Here is a 21,096-nt window from a genome sequence, read left to right as displayed (position 1 = left end):
AGGTAATGAAAAGTATGTGATTAAAGAGAAGTTAGGGGAGTGATACTAATTTGATAGGAGTGATTGTGCTGACTCAAAGTCAGATGAATAAAAGTGTTTTATCCCAATGGATCTTTTAACAGTGTGACGAGGACAAGCATTTAGTACAGAGCACTCCTCCACCCATATGATTAAACCAATGAGGGAATAAAACACTTTTGTCTCAGTTTGATTTACTTGTGGAAAATCCTTACTGTTCAACCTTGCATTATCACTGAATTAAGAATTTTGCAAAGATTTTTATCTGGCATACGATGTGTGTGTGTGTGTGTGTGTGTGTGTGTGTGTGTGTGTGTGTGCGTGTGTGTGTGTGGTGAGGCGGTGATCCTATGTCTCTGTCCACTGTGAAAGTGAGATTACAGGCTTAGAGTAAAATAACAGGTGCCTTCCCAGTTTAGACACTGGTGCCAAAGATCATCAGCACAGTGCACAGACAGGAGACAGGCAGGTTTAATTATGAGCCTCTAGTGAGCGTAGCCAATGGCGCGGTTTTAGAGGCCCACATCTTGGCCGCAGAGACAACATTGAGCTGTTTTAAAGCTAGTTTCCTGCAATTCTACAAATATTTGGGCCCATGCCATAACATTTTTGACATTTTTGATTCTCATGACTGTCTAGTTTTTATTTTGGTGATTGTTAGTTCTCAAAGATTATGTTATTAAAAAATAGATTCCTCCATTATATTTTCGACATACTTTATATCTGGTTTCAGTCGTTTAAGTGTACACTGAAAACATTTTACCATCCTGAAAATGACCCCCCCCTCATTAAAAAATAAAATACATATATATATTTTAAATATATTTTTGGTTAACATTTTGCAGTGGCGGCCACTAAATGCATATAGGGGAAACACTGCACTTTGTGAATGAGATCTTGCCCATTTCATTGTTCATATTAGGTTTAGTATCTGAACTTGACTGGAATATCTGGGTGCAATATTTTAGTGGTGATAACAGTTATTTTAGAGCTTGTTGTTTTTGACAAAAGTGCTGAATAATCTAGCTAATCTCGATTACATGTATATTTGAATACACACACACACATCCCTCCGATGGGCCCTAGGGGGGTTGCATTATCCCAATGACCCAGCTGCCTCTGTGCTGACCTCTTGCCAGCAGGCCCCACTGTAGAGTGAAAGGTCAAACAGAGATAAAGTGCAATCACAGCCTGTAATAATGGTGGAGATCTCCCTGGGGAACAGCCTTATGGGCCACCAACAACCCATCTAAATGAATGGATTTTATATCCAGGTCTGTGAGAGCCAGAAATCTTGCTGTTTGTAGGTGACCAAATACTTATTTTCCACCATAATTTGCAAATAAATTCATTAAAAATCCTACAATGTGATTTTCTGGATTTTTTTCCCTCAATTTGTCTGACATAGTTGACGTGTACCTATGATGAAAATTACAGGCCTCTCTCATCTTTTTAAGTGGGAGAACTTGCACAATTGGTGGCTGACTAAATACTTTTTTCCCCACTGTATATCTGTCCAGGTATATTGAGAATCAACATGGCAAAGTGATGCAGGACATTGTCTCCAGTAAACTGTACAAGGAACAGTTTGATGCCATTCAGGACTGCTTCCGCATCATTGGCTTCACTGACGAGGTACAGTTTCACTGCTCACTTAAAAGCGAAGATGTGAAAATGTTTTTTTATTTGCCTTGTCTGCTGTTTTCTGCAAAACAAATAACACAAAGAGAAATACAGTTGAAGTCGGAAGTTTACATACACTTAGGTTGGAGTCATTAAAACTCGTTTTTCAACCACTCCACAAATTTCTTGTTAACAAACTATAGTTTTGGCAAGTCGGTTAGGACATCTACTTTGTGCAGGACACAAGTAATTTTTCCAACAATTGTTTACAGACAAATTATTTCACTGTGGTCCTCTGTAGCTCAATTGGTAGAGCATGGCGCTTGTAACGCCAGGGTAGTGGGTTTGAGCCCCGGGACCACCCATACGTAAAAATGTATGCACACATGACTGTAAGTCGCTTTGGATAAAAGCGTCTGCTAAATGGCATATTATATATTATATTATTACTTATAATTCACTGTATCACAATTCCAGTGGATCAGAAGTTTACATACACTAAGTTGACGGTGCCTTTAAACAGCTTGGAAAATTCCAGAAAATGATGTCATGGCTTTAGAAGCTTCTGATAGGCTAATTGACATAATTTGAGGTAATTGGAGGTGTACCTGTGGATGTATTTCAAGGCCTACCTTCAAACTCAGTGCCTCTTTGCTTGACATCATGGGAAAATCAAAATAAAATAGCCAAGACCTCCGAAAAAACATTGTAGACCTCCACAAGTCTGGTTCATCCTTGGGAGCAATTTCCAAATGCCTGAAGGTACCACGTTCATCTGTACAAACAATAGTACACAAGTATAAACACCATGGGACCACGCAGCCGTCATACCGCTCAGGAAGGAGACGCGTTCTGTCTCCTAGAGATGAACGAACTTTGGTGTGAAAAGTGCAAATCAATCCCAGAACAACAGCAAAGGACCTTGTGAAGATGCTGGAGGAAACAGGTACAAAAGTATCTATATCCACAGTAAAACGAGTCCTATATCGACATAACCTGAAAGGCCGCTCAGCAAGGAAGAAGCCACTGCTCCAAAACCGCCATAAAAAAGCCAGACCACGGTTTGCAACTGCACATGGGGACAAAGATCGTACTTTTTGGAGAAATGTCCTCTGGTCTGATGAAACAAAAATAGAACTGTTTGGCCATAATGACCATCGTTATGTTTGGAGGAAAAAGGGGTTGGCTTGCAAGCTGAAGAACACCATCCCAACCGTGAAGCACGGGGGTGGCAGCATCATACTGTGGGGGTGCTTTGCTGCAGGAGAGACTGGTGCACTTCACAAAATAGATGGCATCATGAGGAAGGAAAATTATGTGGATATATTGAAGCAACATCTCAAGACATCAGTCAGGAAGTTAAAGCTTGTTCGCAAATGGGTCTTCCAAATGGACAATGACCCCAAGCATACTTCCAAAGTTGTGGCAAAATGGCTTAAGGACAACAAAGTCAAGGTATTGGAGTGGCCATCACTAAGCTCTGACCTCAAGCCTATAGAACATTTGTGGGCAGAACTGAAAAAGCGTGTGCGAGCAAGGAGGCCTACAAACCTGACTCAGTTACACCAGCTCTGTCAGGAGGAATGGGCCAAAATTCACCCAACTTATTGTGGGAAGCTTGTGGAAGGCTACCCGAAACGTTTGACCCAAGTTAAACAATTTAAAGGCAATGCTACCAAATACTAATTGAGTGTATATAAACTTCTGACCCACTGGGAATGTGATGAAAGAAATAAAAGCTGAAATAAATCATTCTCTCTACTATTATTCTGACATTTCACATTCTTAAAATAAAGTGGTGATCCTAACTGACCTAAGACAGGGAATGTTTACTAGGATTAAATGTCAGGAATTGTGAAAAACTGAGTTTAAATGTATTTGGCTAAGGTGTATGTAAACCTCCGACTTCAACTGTAGGTACATTTTTCTAAATATCGATAGCATTTCTTCTCTTTTTAACAGGAGGTAAATTCTGTGTACAGAATTCTTTGTGCCATTTGGAAATAGTGCTGCTGTATATTATTAAGCTCTAGTGACCTTTACGTCTGGGTAGAGAACCAATCACAGGGAGTAGAATATTAATGGACAGCACGAGACAAGAAAGGGCACAAAAGAAGTTGAATACATTTTTGATAGAGTAATAATATTCAGATGATTAAAAAGACTTCAGAAAGACTGTAAAGGGTTGTTCATTGATCCAAAAGAATTCCCTCATAAATGTGAGCATGGACTGTCAGGGAATCATCTGCTGTCTCTGAGCTGCACAAGGCCCACAGGGTCTGTTTCCACTTCAATCATCTGTGCACTCTGTTATTGCTATTAATAACTTGTTAACCAAGACAAAAGTTGACCTCTAATGTCTTGGTAATTGAAGGGATTATGGGAAATGGTGTCTCTCCATTTCAGCAATACCGGAGTGAAATCACTCTGTTGTAAGATCTGTGTTTAGTGTAGACCTAAAGACTTGTCTAGATCACAGTTAAATACAGACTCTTGTACAACCCTTGTTAATCATAACATGTTATGATTCATTGATTGTAGTGATTATGATTTCCCCATAACAGTAGAATTGGCCATTCAGATCAAAATATTCTATATTTGGGTTGAACTTGGTTCATCATTAAAGTTTCATAAGTCAATGTGGTTGCTTGGGATTTGCTCAGACAGTTCCACACAAGAGTAACTATGTTCGTCTGTCCTGTTTTTCCCCTTTGAAGTGCTGCAGAAAGTGGCACGAATGTGGGAATCTTTGGATTTGAGAACTTCAAGAAGAACTCCTTTGAGCAACTCTGCATCAACATTGCAAATGAGCAGATTCAGTTTTACTTCAAGCAGCACATTTTTGCCCTGGAACAGGTGAGCCTGCAGATAGGGTGGCTCATGTTCTAGAATCGAGGTATGCTTAAAAAATGGCACTACTTTTGACCAGAGCCATAGGGAATAGGGTGTCATTAGGGACACAGCCTAGATAGATTGCTTCTCCAGTTCAAGGAGGAGTCCATTAACAATAACAAATTAAGGTAGACTGGATTACACTGAAGATGTCCTTTTATTGCAGCACATATTTAAAAAAATTGTTGAGCATCATTTTGTATATTAATGTCAAAATCCACCAAAACCATTAATTCCTTTAATTTACAGTGTTAAATAACACTAATATGTGAGAACATTATTTTTGTGAACAAATGTTTCATTTTGGCGTTATAATAAGGTTGATAGCAACATGGGTAATCTCCCGAGTGGCGCAGTGGTCTAAGGCACTGCATCGCAGTGCTAGCTGTGCCACTAGAGATCCTGGTTCGAATCCAGGCTCTGTCGTAGCCGGCCGCGACCGGGAGACCCATGGGCGGCGCACACTGGCCCAGCGTCGTCCAGGGTAGGGGAGGGAATGGCCGGCAGGGGATGTAGCTCAGTTGGTAGAGCATGGCGTTTGCAACGCCAGGGTTGTGGGTTCGATAAAATAATGTATGCGCTAACTGTAAGTCGCTCTGGATAAGAGCGTCTGCTAAATGACTAAAATGTAAAATGAAAATCGTTATGGAAATCTGTTGCAGCTCAAGTCGACTACAAAATCCACAATGCAATGCTCTCTCTATGGGCTGGCTGGCTGGCAAACGTAGCTACACACAATAATACCAAAGACAATCGGCCAGTATTGAAGTCTGACATGTATGATAGACGTTTTTGCGATCTAAAAGTCGTATTCCTGTTAACTTCCAATGTAGTGAGAGCGACTTTATCACGGTGCTACATCATACAGGACGGATTTCTGTCTGCTTGAACGCCGATAGGCCCTTTTCACGATGACGTCATCTAACCTCCGCCTTTCCGCGTAGCAGGTTAACTTCACTTCCGTTCGCCCGTAACCTGAGACTTCTCAACGAAAATACAACTGTTGACCACTAACTAGCAAGCTAGCTACTTGAAGAAATTCCAAAAGGTACGTTTAAGTTAAATTAGTAAAGTTAAGAGTAATAATGTTTACGTATATGCAATGGTTTGTAACTTGCTAACGTTATTGTTAATTCATAATTGTTCACTGCCTTAGTTACTTAAAAGTGGGCTAACGTTAGCTAACAACAACTTAGTACCAGATACCGATAACGTTAAAGGTAGCGTTACATTGCTGCCTGGCTGTAATGTAACAAGTTTACTTAGCTAGCTATCTAACCCTTTGTTAGGCAGTTAGTTTATTCATGAATGTATAGTAACTCACCTATTCAAATACTGTTGTGCATGATAGCTAGATAAATATTGATTCCTGGTCAAAGCTGAATGTTAATTTAGCTGTTTCTTTTCTCTCGGTGTCTGTATCGCAACAGTATCCCATCCAACACCGAAGCATGGCACAATCTTCGAGAAGATGCTATTGCAGTGTACCATTTTGTTCAAACAACAAACAGAAATTCCCGTATCTGAGTTTTCACGATTTCCCTGTTGATGGAGAAATACGTGCCCGTTGGGTGAGGGCGATCAGGAGAGATGAGGGACCAAGTTTTAAGATTCTTCGTGGGAGCACCTTTGTTTGCAGTCAGCACTTTCCCCCTGAGGATAGATACACATCGGCCAGTGGACGGATCCGTATTAAACAGGGATCAGTGCCGTCTAGATTCCACTGGAATGATTGGGGTAAGGATAGGTAGACAGCGTTAAACGTAATACTACTGTAATCCAATAATATATTACTTGTACAAAATGTTTAATAATTTAATCCTGATGCAATATAGCTGCTACATTTTGTCATTTTAGGGACTGAAAAGTGATTACCAAAATGTATCATGACAAGCATATGGTTAATTTCACACATATAGGAGGCGGCTCACAAGCTCGGGAGTCAGTTTACCAGCGAGCAAGAAAGCGTCTTGGTGTTGCTGTCCTGGATGATTCTGATCATGAGATGCCTGACAGCACAGAGGGTGCTTTGCCTGCAGTGACAAACGATCACGACTATGCCTGCCGTCCTTCTCCTGGTTAGTATTACAAATAAGAGTAACCATGTATCTGTTTGGCAAAAAAAGTAAAAGTATATGGCAGTTAAGTAAAAATACTATTTTATACTACGATTTGGAGTAACTGGTCTCTCTGTGAAAAGACTTGGCGTTTTAAACCTCATCCATCTTAGAAGCTTCTTCAGTTTTATTTATTGAAAATGGGATGGGATAGATGAGTAATAACTAACCTACCAACATGTATGCTTTTTCTTCCCCTTAAGGTAAACTGGACAGTGCTACTCAAAGAATTTGAGAGTTGGAGCTGCAAGTGTTGTCCCTAGAAATTGAGATCCAGCACCTGACAGTTAAGAAGCAGCATCCACTCCTTTTTAATTTTTGTGTCACAGATGAGGACTATCGCTACTACACACGATTCAGCTCAAAGGAGGTCTTCACTGTGTTTTGGGATTCTGTTTATCCCTCTGCTTCACGGCTTGTATACTGGTCTAAGGCACAGCAAACGGCACATGTGACACCTAGCCCTCACCGAAAACTTCCACTTATTGATGAACTATTTATGTTTCTGTGTCGTGTTGCAGCTGGGCTTCAGGAGAAAACCTTGTCTACCATCTTTGAGGTCAGCCTGTCCACAGTTAGCCGCATCATTTTAACATGGACTAGCTACCTTTACCAGGTTCTTGGCTCACTGCCGGTGTGGATGACAAGAGAGCAGGTGCAGGCCACAATGCCTGATAAGTTCAAGCTCTACTGCCCTCAGGTGAGAGTTATAGTAGACTGCACCGAGATCCGCTGTGAAACACCATCCTCCCTCTCACTACAGTCAGAAACCTTTTCGAGCTACAAAAATCACACCACCTTTAAAGGGCTGATTGGTGTAGCTCCATGTGGTGTTATCACATTTGTATCAAAGCTCTACACAGGCTCCATCTCCGACATGGAAATAACACGGAAATGTCAGATCTTGCATTTACTTCAGCCCGGAGATGAATTAATGGCGGACAAGGGTTTCCTGATCGAGAGGATGTTGTCAGAAGTGGGGGCAACACTCGTCATCCCTCCACTGAAAAAAATCTCCTCAGCTCAGCAGGGAGGACACTCTTAAGACCCAGGCCATCGCCCGGCTGAGGATTTTTAGTCGAGAGGGCCATACGGAGGGTGAAGGAGTACCATATCTGGGATGGGCTTGTTCCTCTTTCCACAGTGGGTTCAGTGAATCAGCTGTGGGCCATCTGCTGCCTCATGTCGAACTATCAGGGACCTCTTGACATTAAAGGAGACAAACCAGTCTGATGTTTTTGTCAACTGGAAGTTGTATATTTCCTGAGTAAGCTAGATGGGCTGTAAATAGAAGTACTTTTATATTACTGTATTGTATGTACAAAAAAATGTAAATATGAATTAACTTTGTTGGTAATTTAATTGATCTAATGTTATACTGTATGTTTTTGTTAAGGGTAATAACTTTTTCATAGCTATTAATGAACCTAATGTGATATATTGTAAAAATATCCAACTATTAACCATGTTATGTGCTTATGTGTCATGGCACTGATGGAACTATTAAATATATGTTTGCAAGCAACTGCTTCCAATCCTTTTTGATTTTGGTAAGAGCATTTACAACATCGCAATCCTTTTCAAAATTTGTATTTCAATACATAGATATACAGTATATAACACAATTAAGAAAGGGCGCGGCATTAGCCATTAATACATTACTGACTCTTATCTTACGGTCGATACAAACAGCAGTAATATTAAAAAGAGGCTGCAAAACAGAAACTCGTCAGCTCATAACCTTCGCTAGCATAGGGCTAATTTAAGCTAAATAAAGATAAACACGTACCTTCATAATCAAACAGGTAACCTTCAACGAAGAACTTGTAGCCTTTATCAAGCTTCGATCTTGAAGTAAGGGACCACTTGTCAGCAAGTCGTTCTACGTCGTTAAGTCGTATTGGTGGCAGATGTGAAAGGGACTGGGTGAACTCCATAATGATGTGCTACTAGCTAAGCGTTCCTAAGCGACACCGGATGTAAACATAACCTGCATCGCGGCAGAACGGAAGTTGTCTGACGTCACGTGAAAAGGGCCTATAACTCAGATACACAGGAAAACATGAAATGACCCAGGGAATTGATAGAACATCACTCAGAGATGCACAAAAAACAATATAGCATTCAAAATGGGTGAACCTTTCCTTTAAACATCCAGATACAGTATGCCAGCTTGTTCATCAATCACAGAAGTGTCTCTTAATGAAACACTGTAATTCAGTGTTATGTTCTTCATAGCTTTTATATGACGTTACTCTTTTTTTTTTTTTTTTTTCCTACTAGATATTATTCTCTTAATTGATTTAATGAAGCTGTTTACCCTGGATTGTGGGAGCTTTTCATTTTCACTGACGACACTGTATAGAAATTAATTTGTCTCAATATTTGCTCTCTAGCAATTCCTCTCAAAGGATTTAGAGAGAAAGCTGGTATTTATGAAGTGATCACTTTATTCAGTATAATGAATAGACAATAATTGAAGTGTAAGAATGAGGTTGTGTTCTTAAACGGTACTCTACAGTATATGTACTGGAAGCATTTGTATACCAAGGCTTAACTAGGCATACTTAATTTCTGTATCTTAACTAGGCAACTTTCCTGCATGATTTGTCATGTTACATAGAATACGTTTTAGTTGCCTTCGATGTAGGGTTAATGCTTAGCGGAAAAGTGATTTTAATAATGTGAAAATGGCTTCAATCCAGTGGTACACAGAAGCTGATTATTCTGAGTTAATGATTTAAACATGAGGACGGTTTAGATCCATTGGTTCCACTTTATTAGTAAAATATATATTTAAAATAACTTTTTGATCTAAATTAAGCAGATGCAATAATGTGATATGCCTCTGGGTTATTTGCAAATGGAACTCAATTATGAATTAGTAAGTGGCTTTATTTGTCATTTCAGAACAGTTCTGTATAATTTCAGCAACTGACTTTATAATAAATTTCAGCCATAGAAAAAGAACTGGAGTGGTGCTGTTGATTAAGAACTTTTTTTAAACATGTCAAAATCCTATTTAGCCTAGATTGTTTAATTGGGTTATTTTGTGAAATCATTAACTGTGGACTGTTCTATATTCTCTGTGTTTTAATTAGATGGAGTACAAGAGCGAGGGGGTGGATGCCAGCCTGGTGGAGTATGAGGACAACCGTCCCATTCTGGACATTTTCCTCCAGAAGCCCATGGGCCTGCTCTCTCTGCTGGATGAGGAGAGCCGGTTCCCCCAGGCCACCGACCAGACCCTAGTGGGTAAGACGAGGCCTCACAAGCAGACAAGGTCAAGTTCATGTGCACTAAATCAACCCTGCTCTGGTGGGTAAGACAAGGCCTCACAAGGAGACAAGGTCAAGTCAATGTGTACTAAAACAACCCTGCTCTAAAAACAATGCTATTTTTTCAATGTTATCCTCAAATATGTTTTCTCTACAGATACATTTGAGGACAATCTGCACTACAAGTACTACTGGAGACCAAAACGTATTGAGCTCTGCTTTGGAATTCAGCATTAGCTGACAAGTTATGGATTAGGGTCTTGTTGCCCAGTTGCGATGTAACTTAAACATTACGACGATTGTACCAGATGCATCATTATTTACGAGCCAACTTTTTTAAAGTGTTTCCCAAACAAGCACGTTTATTTGGATCCCCATTAGCTTTAGCAGAAGCAGCAGCTACTCTTTCTAGGGTCCACAAAAAACACAAAACATGACAAGTAACAAAACACTGATAAACGCTCTAACCACTAGGCTATCTGCCGCCCATCATTCTAACGATGATCTTAATGCTATAAAGGCTCTGGGAATTGAGGCCCAGTGCAGTATGTATGGATTAGAATCATATGTATCATTGGTGTTTGCTCACTAATACAGTTGGATAGGTCGTTTTTTGTCAGGTGTGGTTGGAGTTGATTATCCCTTTGCTGTCATGCAGGTCTTGTACAACGTGAACAGGTTTCTGGAGAAGAACCGAGATACTCTCCCTGCAGACATCGTTGTGGTTCTGAGAACATCAGAGAACAAACTTCTGCAGCAGCTGTTTTCAAGTCCATTAACAAAAACAGGTAGGTCGCAAGACTTTCGATAAAAGTGTTTTAGAATTCATTATCATCAGCAGTTTACTCCTTTGTTATTACACTACTGCCCCATATTCCATACATTGTGCTAGAAACTTATTGGGGTCCCGGTGAGTGTACAAAACATGCAGATGAGGGGGAGGAGACAGGTTAAAGAAGGATTGTTAAGCCTTGAGACAATTGAGACATGAATTGTGTATGTATGCCATTCAGAGGGTGAATGGGCAAGACAAAATATTTAAGTGCCTTTGAACAGGGTATGATAGTAGGTGCCAGGCGCACCGGTTTGAGTGTGCCAAGAACTGCAACGCTGCTGGGTTTTTCACGCTCAACAGTTTCCCGTGTGTATCAAGAATGGTCCACCACCCAAAGGACATCCAGCCAACTTGACACAACTGTGGGAAGCATTGGAGTCAACATGGGTCAGCATCACTGTGGAATGCTTTCGACACCTTGTAGAGTCCATACCCTGACGAATTGCGGCTGTTCTGAAGGCAAAAGGTGGTGCAACTCAATATTAGGAAGGCATTCCTAATGTTTTGGACACTCACTGTATGATTGTGTGTTTGAATCTAGTATTGTTCATGTCTCAGTAAACGTTCAGGTAAGGAGCTTTTTTTTTTTTAAGACACCTTTCTCTGCAGAGACAGCGGCATCCTGGTCCCCCTCCACTCAAAGCCCCTCTCTGTGCGATGCGATACTGTGTGTGAATAACTCTCCAGTCTCCATTATCTCATGAGAGGCTCAGCTCTCCGTGGAAGGCTCTGTTTTTATTTTCACTAAGCTGTCCCTTTTGGTTTCCTGCTGCTTGCTGCTATCAACAGATTGTGCTGCAGTGGGATGTTTTTGTGATAAGGTTTACAAATACCCAGGGGATGAAGAAACAGTATTTAGAGATCATATAAGCAACTATTTTTCCCAGTCTTTTCTGTTTAGTTAAATAAAGGTGGTAATATCCTCGCCATTAGCCGTAGCTGGTGCCAGTGGTCACTTGGCTGAGCCGGCATGCTAATGGATGTGTTCAATTACCAGATACAGCACTTCATATTTTCCTTCAGTTAAGCCATATTATGTGCTTTGCTTCCTTTTGAGCCACCTGTAAATTACTGCTTTCAGTTATAGTCGAATTAAGAGCAGCTCCAATTTACGATGGGTACCTTGGTTTAGCCTCCAATAGAAATCCAAGTGCAATGTCTATAGGCTATAATGGGATGTAGTGCAAGAGGTGAGCCCACAGCCATCCTCCTCTTTACTTGATTGCCAAAATATACACTAGCATGAAAAATTTGTATATTAAATTCAGTATAATGAGGTGGAGAATTCACTGCACTTTGGTACTCCAAAGTATTGAGTGACAGCAGAGACGTGGTTCACCATTCATGGCTACAGACATGGTGTCAATTAGGCCTAAAAGCCTCTCTAATTTTGTTCAGCTCGTCCAACGGCTTTCTTATCTACAGTCGTCGTCAAAAGTTTTGAAAATGAACTTAATCCCCAAAAAACATTTCCACTGCATTTCAGCCCTGCCACAAAAGGACCAGCTGCCATCATGTCAGTGATTCTCTCGTTAACACAGGTGAGAGTGTTGACGAGGACAAGGCTGGAGATCACTCTGTCATGCTGATTGAGTTAGAATAACAGACTGGAAACTTTAAAAGGAGGGTGGTGCTTGAAATCATTGTTCTTCCTCTGTTAACCATGGTTACCTGCAAGGAAACACGTGCCGTCATCATTGCTTTGCACAAAAAGGGCTTCACAGGCAAGGATATTGCTGCTAGTAAGATTGCACCTAAATCAACCATTTATGGGATCATCAAAAACTTCAAGGAGAGAGGTTCAATTGTTGTGAAGAAGGCGTCAGGGTGCCCAAGAAAGTCCAGCAAGCGCCAGGACCGTCTCCTAAAGTTGATTCAGCTGCGGGATCGGGGCACCACCAGTGCATAGCTTGCTCAGGAATGGCAGCAGGCAGGTGCGAGTGCATCTGCATGCACAGTGAGGCAAAGACTTTTGGAGGATGGCCTGGTGTCATGAAGGGCAGAAAATAAGCCACTTCTCTCCAGGAAAAACATCAGGGACAGACTGATATTCTGCAAAAGGTACAGGGATTGGACTGCTGAGGACTGGGGAAAAGTCATTTTCTCTGATGAATCCCCTTTCCGATTGTTTGGGGCATCCGGAAAACACCTTGTCCGGAGAAGACAAAGTGAGCGCTACCATCAGTCCTGTGTCATGCCAACAGTAAAGCATCCTGAGACCATTCATGTGTGGGGTTGCTTCTCAGCCAAGGGAGTGGGCTCACTCACAATTTTGCCTAAGAACACAGCCATGAATAAAGAATGGTACCAACACATCCTCCGAGAGCAACTTCTCCTAACCATCCAAGAACAGTTTGGTGACGACCAATGCCTTTTCCAGCATGATGGAGCACCTTGCAATAAGGCAAAAGTGATAACTAAGTGGCTCGGGGAACAAAACATCGACATTTTGGGTCCATGGCCAGGAAACTCCCCAGACCTTAATCCCATTGAGAACTTGTGGTCGATCCTCAAGAGGCGGGTGGACAAAACATAAACCCACAAATTCTGACAAACTCCAAGCATTGATTATGCAAGAATGGGCTGCCATCAGTCAGGATGTGACCCAGAAATGAATTGACAGCATGCTAGGGCGGATTGCAGAGGTCTTGAAAAAGAAGGGTCAACACTGCAAATATTGACTCTTTGCATAAACGTAATGTAATTGTCAATAAAAGCTTTGACACTTATGGAATGCTTGTAATTATACTTCAGTATACCATAGTAACATCTGACAAAAATATCTCATAACACTGAAGCAGCGAACTTTGTGAAGATCAATACTTGTGTCATTCTCAAAACTTTTGACCACGACTGTACAGCATAAACACACAAAGGGGCTACATGACCAAAAGTATGTGGACACCAGTGGCGGTTAGTGCTGTTTAAGATGAGGGAGGACGATAATTTTTTCCCATGAATCATAGCCTTATTTCTATTAGAGCATATTGGATGACTGTCATTCATATTCCATTCACCCAGTTCAATGTAACAGCGATAGGTTTAGGCTACTACATGATACTCTAATTTTCCCTAACCCATCATGAGGTTGCTACAACCTAGCCTATAAATGAAAGTTTACAACATACAGTGGGGAAAATAAGTATTTAGTCAGCCACCAATTGTGCAAGTTCTCCCACTTAAAAAGATGAGAGAGGCCTGTAATTTTCATCATAGGTACACGTCAACTATGACAGACAAAATGAGGAAAAAAAATCCAGAAAATCACATTGTAGGATTTTTTATGAATTTATTTGCAAATTATGGTGGAAAATAAGTATTTGGTCAATAACAAAAGTTTCTCAATACTTTGTTATATACCCTTTGTTGGCAATGACACAGGTCAAACGTTTTCTGTAAGTCTTCACAAAGTTTTCACACACTGTTGCTGGTATTTTGGCCCATTCCTCCATGCAGATCTCCTCTAGAGCAGTGATGTTTTGGGGCTGTCGCTGGGCAACACAGACTTTCAACTCCCTCCAAAGATTTTCTATGGGGGTTGAGATCTGGAGACTGGCTAGGCCACTCCAGGACCTTGAAATGCTTCTTACGAAGCCACTCCTTCGTTGCCCGGGCGGTGTGTTTGGGATCATTGTCATGCTGAAAGACCCAGCCACGTTTCATCTTCAATGCCCTTGCTGATGGAAGGAGGTTTTCACTCAAAATCTCACGATACATGGCCCCATTCATTCTTTCCTTTACACGGATCAGTCGTCCTGGTCCCTTTGCAGAAAAACAGCCCCAAAGCATGATGTTTCCACCCCCATGCTTCACAGTAGGTATGGTGTTCTTTGGATGCAACTCAGCATTCTTTGTCCTCCAAACACGACGAGTTTAGTTTTTACCAAAAAGTTATATTTTGGTTTCATCTGACCATATGACATTCTCCCAATCCTCTTCTGGATCATCCAAATGCACTCTAGCAAACTTCAGATGGGCCTGGACATGTACTGGCTTAAGCAGGGGGACACGTCTTGCACTGCAGGATTTGAGTCCCTGGCGGCGTAGTGTGTTACTGATGGTAGGCTTTGTTACTTTGGTCCCAGCTCTCTGCAGGTCATTCACTAGGTCCCCCCGTGTGGTTCTGGGATTTTTGCTCACCGTTCTTGTGATCATTTTGACCCCACGGAGTGAGATGTTGCGTGGAGCCCCAGATCGAGGGAGATTATCAGTGGTCTTGTATGTCTTCCATTTCCTAATAATTGCTCCCACAGTTGATTTCTTCAAACCAAGCTGCTTACCTATTGCAGATTCAGTCTTCCCAGCCTGGTGCAGGTCTACAATTTTGTTTCTGGTGTCCTTTGACAGCTCTTTGGTCTTGGCCATAGTGGAGTTTGGAGTGTGACTGTTTGAGGTTGTGGACAGGTGTCTTTTATACTGATAACAAGTTCAAACAGGTGCCATTAATACAGGTAACGAGTATAGGACAGAGGAGCCTCTTAAAGAAGAAGTTACAGGTCTGTGAGAGCCAGAAATATTGCTTGTTTGTAGGTGACCAAATACTTATTTTCCACCATAATTTGCAAATAAATTCATTAAAAATCCTACAATGTGATTTACTGGAATTTTTTTTCTGATTTTGTCTGTCATAGTTGACGTGTACCTATGATGAAAATTACAGGCCTCTCTCATCTTTTTAAGTGGGAGAACTTGCACAATTGGTGGCTGACTAAATACTTTTTTCCCCCACTGTAGGTGCACACAGGTCGAGATAAATAATGGAGGTAATCTCTCTTGCTTCTCCTTCATTTTGGAATAAATTAATTTGTTCAAAACTGTTAAACTATTGTCATCTCTCTCTCTCTTTGAGTCAACTACTCACCACATTTTATGCACTCCATTGCTAGCTAGCTGTAGCTTATGCTTTCAGTACTAGATTCATTCTTTAATCCTTTGATTGGGTGGACAACATGTCAGTTCATTCTGCAAGAGCTCTGATAGGTTGGAGGATGTCCTCCGGAAGTTGTCATAATTACTGTGTAAGTCTATGGAAGGGGGTGAGAACCATGAGCCTCCTAGGTTTTGTATTGAAGTCAATGTACCCAGAGGAGGACGGAAGCTAGCTGTCCACCGGCTACACCATGGTGCTACCCTACAGAGTGCTGTTGAGGCTACTGCAGACCTTCAAATATTTTAATCAATTATTTGGTGACGTGATTATATTTAGTATAGTTTTATTTAAAAAGGATACTTTTTTATGTTGAAAAAATTCACTGAAGTTCACTGGTGGACACCTGCTCGTCGAACGTCGCATTCCAAAATCCTGGGCATTAATATAGAGTTGGTCCCACCTTTGCTGCTACAACAGCCTCCACTCTTCTGGGAAGGCTTTCCACTAGATGTTAGAACATTGCTGCTGGGACTTGCTTCCATTCAGCCACAAGAGCATTAGTGAGGTCGGGCACTGATGTTGGTCAATTAGGCCTGGCTCGCAGTCGGCGTTCCAATTCATCCCAAAGGTGTTCGATGGGGTTGAGGTCAGGGCTCTGTGTAGGCCAGTCAAATTCTTCCACACCGATCTCGACAAACCATTTCTGTACTGACCTCGCTTTGTGCACGGGGGGCATTGCCATGCTGAAACAGGAAAGGGCCGTCCCCAAACTGTTGCCACAAAGTTGGAAGCACAGAATCATCTAGAATGTCATTGTATGGTGTAGCATTAAGATTTTCCCTTCACTGGAACTAAGGGCCTAGCTCGAACCATGAAAAACAGCCCCAGACCATTATTCCTCCTACACCAAACTTTACAGTTGGCACTATGCATTCGGGCAGGTAGCATTCTCCTGGCATCCACCAAACCCAGATTCGTCCATCGGCCTACCAGATGGCAAAGCGTGATTCATCACTCCAGAGAACGCGTTTCCACTGCTCCAGAGTCCAATGGCGGCAAGCCTTACACCACTCCAGCCGACGCTTGGCATTGTGCATGGTGATCTTAGGCTTGTGTGTGGCTGCTTGGCCATGAAAACCCATTTCATGACGCTCCCGACGAACAGTTATTGTGCTGACGTTGCTTCCAGAGGCAGTTTAGAACTCGGTAGTGTGTGTTGCAACCGAGGACAGACGATGTTTATGTGCTACGCGCTTGGGCACTCAGCGGTCCCGTTCTGTGAGCTTGTGTGCCCTATCACTTCGCGGCTGAGCCGTTGTTGCTCCTAGACGTTTCCACTTAACAATAACAGCACTTACAGTTGACTGGGGCAGCTCTAGCAAGGCAGAAATTTGACTAACTGACTTGATGGAAAGGTGGCATCCTATGACGGTGCCACGTTGAAAGTCACTGAGCTTTTCAGTAAGGCCATTCTACTGCCAATGTTTGTCTATGGAGATTGCATGGCGGTGTGCTCGATTTTATACACCTGTCAGCAACGGGTGTGGCTGAAATAGCCGAATCCACTAATTTGAAGGGGTGTCCACATACTTTTGTATATATAGTGTATTTACAGCAATGTCATTGGGTCAAGTGCACAGTAGGTAATAGGTAACAAGTTGAGATTTCCATGATTGACTGCAGTAAAATAGTTATATTGCTGCTTAGTTGTGATCTAGCCACTGTCATGGACTCTTACTCTGTATCTTGTCTCCCGTTCTCTCACTGGTTTTGAGAATGTCCACAGGGTGCCCTCACTCAATCTTCAACATCCCTCTGATATAGAGGTCCTGTCTTCTTATGACACTTCATGAAAGTACAGATAATCACTTAAGATAAGAGCTTAGAGACAATCTACTTCTGCTTATCAAGTGGGAAAAGCTTGAGTTCCCTTTTAAGTGACAAATAGCAGAGGAAAATGATAATTATATTCTTCAGGGTAAAATCTGGAGGAATGTAATTTGCATTTTAGTTCATATTATAGATTCAGTGTTATCTGTGAAATTACTGCTATCTGTGGGATCAGATGAAAATCTATTTAAACCGGGTGGTTTAGTTTTATGCTGCGGAGTTGTGAATACCAACCGGATGGCTCTTGTTGTGACCACTAGGTGTCAGCCTTGTTGACATTTGAGATGAAAGGACATTGGTGGGTAGGGAACAAATAGAGATTCATTGACTATACTTTTATCTGTCTTATCAAATGTGATTATCAAATTATAATTCAGAGTTAAAATAACCAAAGCATGTAACACTTACTGTTAGTTCTTCAAATGTCTCAAATTCAAAATGATTGAAGATACTGTGAACACTTGACTGCCTGGAACATTTTAGTATTGTCAGTAAATATTACTAATTGGGAATGGACTGGTCTAGAAATGTTTAAATAAATTGAAATGTTGCATATTGATAAGTAAGATGTGATTACATGTAGAGTGTCTTGGGGAACCATCAAAGCCCCAGAAAGTGAAAAGCTTTCCCTACCTGAATAGTGGGGCCTCTTGAGTCTAGCAGAATCTCATCAGGCAGGGTCCTTGAGGCTTGGCCATGTGGTGGTGTTTTGTCAGAGGAAATGGGATGTATTTGCATCGACAAATTCCTCCAAGCCATGGTCTTTCCCAGATCCCTCAGATCAGAGTGTTTGAATTGGCTGAGCTGTGTATGGTCTGGTGGGGCCTGGGAGGCCTGCAGTCAGAGGAGTTGTATGTATCCTTAGGGTTAGTGTCAGCAGAGCACATCTGCACACAAGCATGGCACCATATGACAGCCCTCACTCTGCCAGAGCAGACTATTTTATTTTTATGGTGCATGGCTCATCATATAGATTAACAGTATACTTACTGTATGTTTGCAGAATGGCGCTGGAGGGAATATCAGCCGTTTTCGGGCTCCTGACCAATTGTGCTATTTTGTGTTTTTTTTAGCTGATGTTAACTTTTTTTGTACATAATGTTTCCACCATTGTTTCCTATGACCGAATAGAGCTTCTGGACATCAAAACAGTGATTACTAACCTACTTCAATGAGTCGGTGGCAAAGGACATACTGCTCATTCCGGACCAGGCCCAAATCCCTGACACTCGAAAAAGGAAGCGTTATTGAGGCCGACGTGCGAGATACCTGACGAGACCACGTTGGCGAGTGGATAAACCGCCTCTACCCTCCGTTCTATTGGCGAATTTGCAATCTGGATGAGCTCCGTTCGAGACTATCCTATCAACGTGATCTGAAGAACTGTAATATCCTATGTTTCTCTGAGTGGTGGCTGAACAAGGACATGGAAAATATAAATCTAGTTGTTTTTTCTATACATCAGCAGGATAGAACGGCAGCGTCGGGTAAACTCAAGGGGGGTGGTGTGTGTCTCTTTGTTAACAACAGCTGGTGTGCGATCTCTAATATTAAGGAAGTCTTGAGGCTCCGCTCACCTGAGTTAGAATACCTCATGATAAGCTGTAGACCATACAAATCAAATCAAATCAAATACTATTTACCAAGAGAGTTGTCATTTATATTTTTCGTAGCTGTCTATTTACCACCACAAACCGATGCTGGCACTAAGACTGCACTCTACGAGTTGTATAGGGCCATAAGCAAACAAGAAAATGCTCAACCAGAGACGGCGCTCCTAGTGGCCGGTGATTTTAATGGAGGAAAACTTAAATCAGTTTTACCTCATTTCTACCAGCATGTCACCTGTGCAACTAGAGGTGCAAAAACTCTAGATCACCTTTACTCCACACACAGAGACGCATACAAAACTCTCCCTCGCCCTCCATTTGGCAAATCTGACTATAACTGTATCCTCCTGATTCCTGCTTACAAGCAAAAACTCAAACAGGAATTACCAATATGGAAGTGGTCCGATGAAGCGGATGCTAAGCTACAGGACTGTTTTGCTAGCACAGACTGGAATATGTTCCAGGATTCATCAGATGGCATTGAGGAGTTCACAATATCAGTCTCCGGCTTCATTAATAAGTGCGTCGACGACGTCATCCCCACAGTGAGTGTACGTACATATCCCAACCAGAAACCATGGATTACAGGCAACATCCTCACTGAGCGAAAGGCTAGAGCTGCCACTATCAATGAGTGGGACACTAATCCGGACGCTTATAAAAAATCCTGCAACGCCCTCCAACAATCCGGACGTTTATAAAAAATCCTGCAACGCCCTCCAACGAACCATCAAACAGGCAAACCGTCAATACAGGACTAAGATCGAATCCTACTACACCGGCTCTGACGCTGGTCGGATGTGGCAGGGCTTGCAAACTATCACAGATTACAAAGGGAAACCCAGCCACGAGCTGCCCAGTGACGCGAGCATACCAGATGAGCTAAATGCCTTCTATGCTCGCTTCTAGGCAAGCAACACTGAACCATGCATGAGAGCACCGGCTGTTCCAGACGACTGTGTGATCATGCTCTCCATAGCTGATGTGAGTAAGACCTTTAAACAGGTTAACATTCAGACTGATTACCAGGGCGCGTACTGAGAGCATGTGCTGACCAGCTGGCAACCTCTCCCTGACCCAGTCTGTAATACCTACATGTTTCAAGCAGACCACCATAGTCCCTGTGCCCAAGAACGCCAAGGTAAAGGAAAGGCTGGTCATGGCTCACATCAACACCATCATCCCAGACACCCTGGACCCACTCCAATTTGCATACCGCCCCAACAGGTCCACAGATGACTCAATCTCTATTGCACTCCACACTGCTCTTTCCCACCTGGACAAAAGGAACACCTACGGGAGAATGCTGTTCATTGACTACAGCTCAGTTTTCAACGGAATAGTGCCCTCCAAGCTCATCACTAAGCTAAGGGCCCTGGGACTGAACACCTCCCTCTGCAACTGGATCCTGGATTTCCTGACAGGCCGCCCCCAGGTGTTGAGGGTAGGCAAAACATCCACCACGCTGACCCCCAACACGGGGTCTCCTCGGGGGTGTGTGCTTAGTCCCCTCCTGTACTCCCTGTTCACCCACGACTGCGTGGCCGCGCACAACTCCAACACCATCATTAAGTTTGCCGACGACACAATAGTGGTAGGCCTGTACAGCCTATAGGGAGGAGGTCAGAGACCTGACAGTGTGATGCCAGGACAACAACCTCTCCCTCAATGTCCGCAAGACAAAGGAGCTGATCGTGGACTACAGGAAATGGAGTGCCGAGCACACCCCCATTCACATCCACAGGGCTGTAGTGGAGCGGGTCGAGAGCTTTGAGTTCCTCTGTGTCCACATCACTAAGGATCTATCATAGTCCAAACACACCAACACAGTTGTGAAGAGCCTCTTCCCCCTCAGGAGGCTGAAAAGATTTGGCATGGGCCCTCAGATGCTCAAAACGTTATACAGCGGCACCATTGAGAGCATCTTGATTGGCTCTTGGTATGGCAACTGCTTGGCATCCGA

General features: G+C 42.4%; 1 pseudogene; it reads left to right on the top strand.

Moving 5' to 3' along the window:
* LOC121548375 overlaps nucleotides 1-21,096 on the top strand; it is a 109,904-nt pseudogene that overhangs the window by 23,054 nt on the left and 65,754 nt on the right.

This window comes from Coregonus clupeaformis, chromosome 4 (assembly GCF_020615455.1).
Source record: "Coregonus clupeaformis isolate EN_2021a chromosome 4, ASM2061545v1, whole genome shotgun sequence".
Taxonomy (NCBI): domain Eukaryota; kingdom Metazoa; phylum Chordata; class Actinopteri; order Salmoniformes; family Salmonidae; genus Coregonus; species Coregonus clupeaformis.
Note: the sequence above shows the minus strand (reverse complement) of the source record. Positions and strands in the feature narration are given on the sequence as shown.